This window comes from Eucalyptus grandis, chromosome 8 (assembly GCF_016545825.1).
Source record: "Eucalyptus grandis isolate ANBG69807.140 chromosome 8, ASM1654582v1, whole genome shotgun sequence".
Taxonomy (NCBI): domain Eukaryota; kingdom Viridiplantae; phylum Streptophyta; class Magnoliopsida; order Myrtales; family Myrtaceae; genus Eucalyptus; species Eucalyptus grandis.
In genome coordinates this window covers 54478314-54489460 of record NC_052619.1, presented here as the reverse complement: position 1 = coordinate 54489460, position 11147 = coordinate 54478314, and the positions used below count along the sequence as shown (strand labels likewise).

The 11147-nt window shown below is 38.4% G+C and overlaps 1 non-coding gene and 1 pseudogene across 1 annotated transcript; one reads left to right on the top strand and one right to left on the bottom strand.

Moving 5' to 3' along the window:
- Positions 1–251: 251 nt before the first annotated feature.
- Positions 252–324, bottom strand: TRNAV-UAC. The gene has a single exon. It is a non-coding gene; the product is annotated as a tRNA-Val (tRNA).
- A 527-nt stretch (positions 325–851) lies between these two features.
- LOC120286475 lies at positions 852–2723 on the top strand (annotated as a pseudogene).
- Positions 2724–11147: the final 8424 nt, after the last annotated feature.

Here is an 11147-nt window from a genome sequence, read left to right as displayed (position 1 = left end):
CCCCCCTGAGATTTCTTGCATGAGATGTCAATGGCGTATTCCGACTCTCTCTAGACCTCTCCTTGCTACTTTTGCGGTTCTCATGGCTCTAGGAGGCCTGACTCAAGCGAAGACAAAGTTGCATGTTGAGACTATTCTTATTCTCCCCCTTGAGATTTCCTACATGAGATGTCAATGGCGTAGTTGAAATTGAAATCTAAATGCCGTCCAATTTTTTGTTTTTTTTTTTGGGTAAAGAAAGAGAAATGAAATGTTGCTGACCAGGATCGAACTGGGGACCTATAGTGTGTAAGACTAACGTGATAACCACTACACCACAGCAACCTCGTTCCGTCCAAATTTTTTGTTCTTCTCGTGCATAATAAAAAAAGCACATGGCAGGGAAATTCTAATAACATGAAGTCGAAGTCAAAAGAGTTCTGGTCACCCAAGAAAGCCAAGAGAAAAATGTCAATATCATTATTATAAATGATATAACGCAACATATTATTATTTATTGATATTAGATTCTCTGGACAGGGAACATAGATTGATTGCCCTATATGAACAGGAACGAACCCCCCACCGACTTCGTAGCAGCGCCGCAGGCGATGAAATGTTGAACGGTCAACGTAAGAACCCCGTTGGGCAATAAAGAAAATAAAGAAACGTTAGAACCACATATTCTATACGTCAACGTCTTTAAAACAATTTTGCAAGGAGAAAAGTGAGGTTAAAGAAAGCAAATTGCAATTCGACCTTCCCAACACGCGACGACTTAGTCATATCAAAATCTAACTTTGCCATGTTCAAACTGAATTACGGCGAATCTTCCCAGTTCTTGCTGCTATGTTCAAATGGAAATACCAAACTATAAAAATCGATGAGCAATATCGATCAACCTCACATTGCACCGTCTTCAAATCTTCACCATCATATTCTTAGTATCAATCCTTGTTGTTTGCTCTTGACAGAATACAAGCTACTCACGAAATGGCCACGAACCTCTTCACTCCCTTCCAGATGGGCAAGTTCGATCTCTCTCACAGGGTAGTGCTAGCGCCTTTGACGAGATGCAGAGCGATCAATGGGATTCCATTGCCAGTGCATGCAGAGTACTATGCGCAAAGAACGACCAAGGGTGGTTTTCTCATCACCGAAGGCACCCTCATCTCTGACACGGCCGCTGGGTACATCCTTTTGTCCTGAGATCAAGCTGTCTTCTATATATCACGCAGAAAGGAACTGAAATTGTCTACATACCGATGTACACCTGAGCACCGCAAGTTATTTATACCGTATTCATTGCTTGACAGCAAGTAATATGAACTTCGCTTTGGATCATAGGAGGATCTTTAAGTTTGAGAAATAAAATGTTGTTAAACCAGGTTTCCAGGTACTCCGGGGATTTACACTGAAGAGCAAGTCGAAGCATGGAAGAAGGTGGTGGATGCTGTTCATTCCAAGGGCGGCATCATCTTCTGTCAACTTTGGCACGTTGGTCGTGCCTCCAACCGTGGTACTAAATTCATTTTCTCAAACCGACGCCACCAAATATTTCTGTAGCTCCCCATCTATCACATAATCACGACCTGCACTATTTGAATTTGACAATCTGTTTTTGCTGTTATACTTTTTTCCTACTTTGGCAATGTTAACTTATTAAATTTCACCTTCTGTACTTGTTTCTAACAACAATTGGTATTATATAATGGTGATTGTATTAGTTTATCAACCTGATGGAGCGCTCCGATTTCGTCGACAAATCAATCCATCTCCGATAAATGGAAAATCATCATGCCTGACGGGACTCTCGATGTTCCTCACAAACCAAGAGCTCTCAAACACACGAAGTATGGCAAGTTATCGAGCAATATCGCCGAGCAGCTGCAAATGCCATTCAAGCGGGTTAATCCATGAACTATAGTCATATCGTGATGGATGCTTAAATTAGTTTTATTTACTTCGTTTGTTGCACATAAGTATTAATAATCAAATCGATTTCAACTTTAGGTTTTGATGGTGTTGAGGTGCATGGAGCACATGGCTATCTCATTGATCAATTCTTAAAGCATTCAATCAATGATAGAGTAGATGAATTTGGAGGATCAGCGAGAATGGATGCAGATTTTGATGGAGATCGTCAAAGTTGTGGCGAAGTTGGCACCGATCGAACGGGAGTTAAAATCTCACCAGTAGTTGACCATAATGATGCCATGGATCTGATCCACTCGGTCTAGGCCTAGCAGTCATCGAGCGATTGAACATGTTCCAAAATGAGATAGGTTCCAAACTCGCATATCTCCATGTGCCTCAACCTCGATTCACCGCCAATGGCACGAAAAATTATGGCGAACAAGAGGAGGATGAAGAAGCTCGATTGACGAGAACTTGGAGGAGAGCTTATCAAGGTACTTTCATGTTAACCGGCGGTTTCACCCGAGAGCTCGGGATGAAGGCTTTGGCTGGAGGAGACACGGACTTGATATCGTATGGTCGACTCTTCATCTCTAACCCTGATTTGGTCTACCGATTCAAGGTGGATGCACCATTGAATGGTTACAACAGAGAGACATTTTATACTCAAGATCCAGTTGTTGGTTACATAGATTATCCATTTCTTGGCCAGGAAAATGGGGAAGTGACAAACTAGTAAATGAGAATGCTATTGGTGTGTTTGTACTCATGGGAACTTTGGGTTACATTGTACAAGTTAAATCACTAAGGAGGATCGAAGAAATAAGATACCTAGTCCATTGGATATACCTTATGTCCGTGATAATAGGGACATGGTTTGTACATCATAGAGTCAATTACGTAGTAGAGTCTGATGAATAATTATATCTCCTTGTTCAACAAACTATAATTCTCTCTTGTATTGCACTTGTTCATATATTTTGATTATTAATAAAAGTACGTAAAATAATATAATCAATTATGGTGGAAACCGATGTTCATGTGCTTTTTTTTTTCACCGGTAAGAGGTGACACCCATATGGGTTGTTGGAGAGTTAGTAGTGGGAACATGGAAAAAAGAGTCCGAGGGAAAACGGAAGGGAACTATTTATTTGAAATATAAGACAAACATGGTCACTGCTTCTGGGATCCTTTTTGTCAATGCTCCTATTGTACAAATTCTCCCGACGAAGTAGACCCATATGCAAAACCCTAACGGAAGCACATAAAATCAAAAGATACTATGTACAAAAGGTACTTAAACGGAGACTCCTCCGTTGATACTCTTGGTGAGTGTGATAAATTTCAATTTATGGTTTCTTATGCTCCAACTCCACCACCAGAGTTCACTGCTCCACCCTCTTTCACCAGATCCACCACCATCACCACCATCACCTCCTCCTCTGAAGAAATCATCCATTTCCCCGTTTTATAAGCCAATCCTAAAGTGGACAAAAAAGCATTCATACTCACTCGAAATTCCACAAGCAACATCGCCTAGCTCTTCCATTGCAATGTTTCGAGAGGCAGATTTTCCTCCTCTTGTACGTGAAAACTCACAACTTTCATTCCTTGCTCTAGAAGAATTCATTGATCCACAAGGCAGATATCGGCATGTTCCCAAAATACCTGCCCCCACTGATGAGGATGAACATGGAATACAGAAAAGAACTCCTGTTGCTGAAGCCGTCTTGAATTGGCAATCGAAGACTCTTTTAACACACAACAATGCATTTAAAGCAATTGACTCCAAAATTGTGAATGTGCAACAAGATCTTTGAAGATATGATGAAACTAGCAAAAATATGCTTTCGGACTTCCAAAAGAGGCTTAATGCCTTAGAATCCGGACAACAATTGAGATATCATCATCTTGAAAGTCCCAAGGCGGAAATAGAAAAGCTCAAAAGACAGATCGAACTCTTTGAAGAAGGAATGTCCAATCCTTTCAACCCATTTCCAACTACGGTGCGGACAGAGCATTCACTTCCACCACCTCAGAATACATCTATCTTTGCTGCCCTTACAGACATTCCTATCAGACAAGAGAAGACATATGTGGTAGATATGTGAAATCGCCTAAGAGAACTTGATCGAATAAGGAAAGAAAAGGGAAAAGAGAAGATGCTTGAAGAATCCCTGCTTGTTATAAAGGAAAAGCCAAGCCAAATGATGCTATCAAATTTGTTAGAATCTTTTTTGAAAGATCTACGCAATCAGGAAGAACAGCCAGATCATGTTACTTCAAAAGACCAAATTCTAGTAGAATCGGTTTTTTCGAACAATTCTGACACAAAGTCAGATTCACTATCTCCTTCAACCTCTTCATCCTTCTCAATCCCTGATCTTGACTCCTTCCCTATTATGCCGGTAACGTCATCAATATTCATGGCCGACCCTCCAGATCAAGATATGGAATCCAACCCTTTTGAACTAGATGTGGTTCAAGCAAACAATTCTTCTTAAAATGTGACCATTTCTTCTAAATAGTTTTTCACTATTGTTGACATTCCCTATTCCAAATGGCCATAATGATTTAAGGAATTCCATACTTGGTTAAATTCCCAAGCTCTTACCAATCATGATAAATATGATGTCATTTTTGGTTTTGTCACAAGGTTTACAGGAAGTCTCAAACATTGGTGGCAATCGGTGACAAAACAAGACTAGGTTCAATTTTTACTTTCACCACATTTCAGTCATGCCATTTCCCTTTTATATCATTTTTTTTTATTGGAAAACCTTCTGACCTTCATGAGCTCAAAAGGAGAGAATTCTTTGAAAGAAAATGTTGCTCTCTTCAAAAAAAGCATCTCGATAAACATTATCGAGAAATGCTCAAACTTTTCTATGGTATTGGAGTTGATCCAAACCTAAAGCAAATCTTCCTGACTTCCATCCCTAAAGAGTTATCCCAGCAGGTTGAGAATTCTTTTCTTAGTAGACAAAGAAGAATTATGGATATTCTTTTGGGAGAAATACAACAAGAGATCCATCAATGCTTAGAAGATTTATGTTTGAAGCGCCAAATGGTCAAAACCTATTTCACAGACAACAGAGAACTAGATAAAGCCTGATCTCGCCAGGAGCTAAAGATCAAATACTCCAAAAGAGACTGTGATGGCTCTTGTGGAAAGTCTTCTAGAAAGAAGAAGTACTTTAAGAAATTATGGATAAAGAAATCTAGACATGGTTCTAAGCACTTCTGGAGAAAGAAGAAATGGTGATTCCTATGCAAATGTAAGGATCGCTCAGGCCACAATAAATCAACTTGATGCTTCATGTGCAATTAAAAGGGCCATTTTGCCAAAAATTGCCCCTAGGGAAGAAAATGTCATAATCATTTGATACATCACATAGAGAATAAGACATGTATTTCACTTGAAAATGATGATATCGAATCTCTTTCTTTGCGGATGAAGAACCATCTGAACAAACTTTTTGTGTCATTCCTTGTTACCAGATTCCCAATGAAACCGATTCAGATTCAAATTCCGAAGACCTTTTCACATATCCCTCACTTCATTAGAACAAAACCCTAACATATTTTTAAGCCAAATCTATTGTCCCCATTTTCCTGAGATAATCTTCACTTCAAAGTTTGCCAAGCCTATCACTGTCATTACTCTCATAGACACTGGTGAAAGTTGTTCAATATTATACACTAAAGTACTTCTGAAGAATATTAGACTTCTGTGTTCAATATTTTAATTTTGCCTCGGAGATACTTTTCTACGAATGTAAGAACTATTCCGGAACTATTCAGTTTTTTCCCCAGTGTTCCATAACTACAAAAATCTTTGGATTCAGTCTTCCCAATAAAGATTTGATCATTGGTTGGGACATTATGACTTAGATTTCTCAGCTTCGTATCATTTTTGGAAATTGTCTTAAGTATAAGGATCAATTCTTTGAATTTGTCAATATCCAAAGACTTTTTCCATCCAAATGAATTTGTTAGATCTGATAATGCAGAAGCTGTTAGAATCTTGTTCAAAATCTCATTCTGAATTCTCCCAAAAATGTTCTCATTCTTTATGAAAAAATATGGAATTCTTTGTTCGCATTCCCTTTACCTTCAAGGTGACAAATTCCCTTTACTTTCAAGAAATTCCCTCTTTACCGGATTATTCAAAGCCCACATCTACTCCAAATTCGATCTCAAAGCCGGATTTTGCAATTGGGCATCCATCCATCGAAGACAGACCCAAAACAGGGTTTTGCATCCCAAACCAAGATTTTTAATGGAAAGTTCTTTCTTTCGGCTTAAAGGTGCACCATCCCTGTTTCAGAAAGCCATATGTCAAATTTTTCAACCCATCTTGTCAAGCGCAGCAATATATATTGATGATATTATGCTCTATAGCCCTGATGAAGAATCCTATTGCCATTGGGCAATTTGCGGAAATCGTGAAAAAACATGGGATTATGTTTTCTCAAATAAAGATGAATATTGCCCAAATAGAAATCGAATTTCTTGGTATGCACCTTAACAAAGGGCCATACTATCCAGGGCCACACATTACTAAGGAATTGTTAAAATTTCATGAAGAGAACTTTACGACAAAACATGTTCAACAATTTCTTAGGATAATTAATTATCTCAGAGACTTTATTCCAAATATTGTCAAACTGCGGATTCCACTGCAATCAATGCTGAAGAAGAATCCCTCACCTTAGGGAAAACTTTAGACTAAAGCAGTCGCTGAACTTAAGGAGATTATGCAAACTCTTCCCCCATTGCAAATCCTTTCAACAGGAAAGAGAATTCTCCAGATTGATGCCAGTGATGGATACTGGGCAGCTATCCTATTCAAAGAAATTAATGGTAAGAGACATCTGTGTGCCTACAAAATTGAAAAAATTTCCCAAGCTAAAATGCTTTATCATTTCACTTTCAAATAAATCTTGGCAGTAAAAAATTGCATAAAAGTTCGAATTCCATCTCATCAGCCATCACTTCCTTGTAGAATTAGACATGACATTTTTCCTCGGATGACCAAGTTTAAACAAAAGCGAGATCCCAAATTCTCGGCGCCCGATGAGCCGAATAGTTTTCAAAATATTATTTTGAAACCAAACACATTGCTGAGAAGAAGAATGTGCTTGCTAACTTCTTATCAAGACCAAAAGCATTAGCAGAAATCAACATGTACATCATGAGGCATGCTTTCCATACTCTTCATCACAATGAAAAGTATAAGACTGAAAGAATATGAGATTGGCTAAGCTGGTGATACCCCCAGGAGATTGTTGAACAAGTCCAGAATGACAGCCTCACTAAAAACACGGAAAACCTCATGTGGCAATGCCACATAGATCTATTCAGATTCCATGGAGGTTTAATTCTTTATCCTTTTGGGTTAAACTCGGACTATCCGTTTATACATCCTTTAATCTGGAAGGAAGAAGACTTCCCTGATTAGTTGTGATGGTTATTATGGTACTTAACCAATAAGTACTTAAGAGTTATTGAGATTTCAACCAGAAAATTTATTGCCAACCTCACTAGGATATTCGAACTCGGTTGAAACATTGAAAGGGAAAATGATAGAAACCTCTTAGACTTTCTTAATTGGTTTTATCTTCCCAGTCTCTAGAAGCAGCTCTTACAGCAAGAATTGAGAACCATCCAACTAAACCCTAAAGTCTACACTATTCTATTCTTCAGATGTCCATGGGCTTTTGTAAAGAACAATGGTAACATCACTGATGCTCCACAGATTATAGGTACTACATCCTATAAACCTCAACCACACCTCACAGAAGCTCGGATTTACAAATCTTTTCCAGGACCTATTAGTTGCTGTGAACACCAGTACCGAGAACTCTAAAGAATTTTGTGCCAAGAAAATAAAATCATTCCTGAAGATGTATGGAACTATAATGTACCAATTGCAGGGGATCATTATAGCAAAAGCCAAAGAAGCACTCGAGGAATTCAAATAAGCTGTATCATCACAAGAGCAAGAAATGACAGACACAGATGATCCTGCATAGTCCTCTTAAGACCCCTACGCATAATGGGGAGGTCCTCTTTCCCAAGACCCCTGTGATCAGGGACCTTTGTCCTTATCTCTAGGCATGGGCACATCCTATTATGTTCAGTCATCCAATTGGCCTTAGCCAAGTATTCCTACCAACACTACATGCTCCTCCTAGAATCAAGAGGAAACATCCTCTTCAAACCAAATTCTCTCACTAAATTCACTTGTAGGACTTGAGCAAAAGTACGAAGAACATCTTCTGGCAATACATAGTTCTAATGACTCAGACTATGACTACAATGCTCGTGATGGATGAGACCGGTGCCTTTTTGAGTGTCTTTAGACTCTGAACTAAATGTCAGAGGTTCGCCCACTGTGGTGAAGGCATACCTGCAGGAAACTGACTCCGTTTTTCCCTGATTCTAAGTCTAGATCCATTCATGGGTGCATGCTACCCTTACCTCTCAAGAGGTCTTTTGAAGCTGAGACCCCCATATTGGCATCAGAGCCAAGTTAAGGTGGATCTGGGTGCATGCTAAAGGGATCTTAGCTCTCCCACATCGCTTGGGAGAAGCCCTCTATCTGGGGGTCTCAACCTCAAAAGACGTCTTGAGAGGTGAGGGGAGCCGCAATGGTTATAAAGTAGGCCATAGAGCTTCTCCCAAGCGATATGGGACAGCTAAGATCCCTTTAGAATGCACCCGGATCCACCTTAACCTGACTCCGATGCTAATATAGGGGTCTCAGCCTCAAAAAACATCTTAACCTGCAATGCTACAGCACAAAGCATCCATTACCCAAGAAACAAAAAACAACGGCCAAGAAGACCATCCACAGACAGCCAATGCAATTCTTCATTTAGCAGAAATAACAAATATTAAATAAATAAATAAAAAGAATAAAAAAAAAAAATCCAAGAAGCAGCATGAACCAACTTTCCTTGGGGCAGCAGCATTATCGCTAACGGGTTTCGAATACATCAAATTCGGCGGCTAACCTTTCAGTTTAGAGTTCGAGTGAAGAATTTGCTAAAAGATTCAATTGCCCGATATATTAGAAAAGTTCCCGAAATTAGTTATCAGCCTAGTGATCGCGCCAATCAAAGGAGGGTGTCGCAAATTTGTCTTTACTTCTCTGGTTTCTTCTCGAGATGGTAATGGCGGTTACGGTTTCCACCAGGTGCGATGAGGAAGACGAGGCCACCGCAGAGGACCAAGCTGGGCTGTCCTACGTTGGGCTTGGGCCTTGGAGACTTGCTTATTGGGCCTTCTGCATGCTGGCAGTTTGCAGAAGTAAGCCCACTACACGAGGCACGATTAGTGATTTTTTTTTTTTTTTTGGCAAGTATATTAATTTCACAAGCATTTTGATTTTTCCATTTAAGATTGCTTTGTATAAAAAATCGTTCATACTAAGTTTAATTCATAATATAAGAAGGTATATGATGCAACGGAAATGGAAATAATGCGAATCCCGGATTGCAAATACGAGAAATATGCTCGCAACACAAATGAAAGTGCATGTGCACGAAGCACGACAATTTGCATGAAGCATGGCAATTCAAGAGATAAGTAATAAAAAGAAAAATTCAATTAAATATTTTTTCCTGAGATCATAGAGATAGAATTAGAATAATGTCACAATATCGATTATTCAGTTCATTCCAAAATTTATATAAATACTCTTTATTCCCTCCGATGAATGTATTACCTCTACGTTCATCACATGCTCAAATTAGAAAATTTTCAATACGTATATACGAGTAACCACTTGTTTTAGTGTTCCTATCTTAAAAGATTCTTAGTGCAATGGTTAATCATACCTAATGAAAAGAGATTTTCGTCTTTTCAATATGTTGATTGTACATAGAACAATAAAAAATGATATTTTTGTGCAATGATCCCCCTTGAAAATTTGCTACGAGATGTCTATGGCATGGTCCAAATTGAAATCAAAGTTGCGTCCATACCTCTTGTTCTCGCACATCATCAAGCGATCATCTCGCAGATGAATAATAATTGTGCACGGTAGAAGTCATTAGAGTTTTCTTGATCGAGAAGCAAAGAGAAAAATTTCATTTTAATTATCATTATTATAAAGTAAGGAACCATATTATTATTATTATTATTATTATTATTATTATTATTATTATTATTATTATTATTATTATTATTATTATTATTATTCTCGGCAGGTGATGAAATGTCGAACGGTCAATGTAAGAACCACACCGGGGAAGAGACCTTGGCATAAATATCGCCGATTTTCCATCCCCGTACACCGTCGGTACGACATTCTTAAACACGATTTTTCCTTGAAGAGAAAGAAGGTCAAAGAAGGCCAAATTGCGATTCGACTCTCCCAGCCTCTGGCATGCACGTAATGGATTACGTCGATTCTGCTGCAAGGGTTCGCATGGCAACAGCAACTGATGTTTATTTATTTCTTATTGGCCGCTAGAGAAGCTGGCACGTGAGCGGTGTTGTTTGAGAGTTTGTAATGTGAAGGAAACTATTTTGTTTGAATATGAGCAACCACGTTTTTGTTTTTTAAAGACATGGGCACTCAAGAGGACATTTTCCATTGAATACGCCTGATTACATTTAATCTTAATTGGACTCGAAAAGTTATGGTTATGCAATCTTGAATTTTATTTCAATTAATATTAACACTTCCTATTAAAATGTACGTCGGAACTTAAACAATGTCAATTGAGTGATTGTGCCTGTACACAAGATATATTGGTTTGTTATTCTTGTACAAGCATACTCCTTTTCTCAGTAAAGTTATTCTATTTTTCGTGTTTATGTTCAGAGAGTTTGAGAGGTTAAATTGTATCTTGAGAGCATTATAGCTTTAAAAGAGTGATTTCATAGGTTTATTAACAGAACCATTTTGTTTTCTATGTCTTTTTTTTTTCCAGGCTTTCTCTCTTCAATCTCCAATGTTATAGTCCAGCTTCTTTTTTATATGGTTAATGGTAGGCGAGGAATCTAAAATAAGACCCAATGAGAATATTAAAAGTCAAATCACAATGAATGAAAATAGCCTTATGTTATAAAAGTTGTCAATCTCTTAGTTTTAATATATCCATAAATTTGTTTGTAATTTTGATCGATATTCTAGAATTTCAAGAATTTCTCTCCCTTTGTGCCACATTAATTGTGCTTTTACAGAGATTTCCTCTCCCCCTTGCCCGTTCGGCTTGGCCCTATGCTTCTAGCTC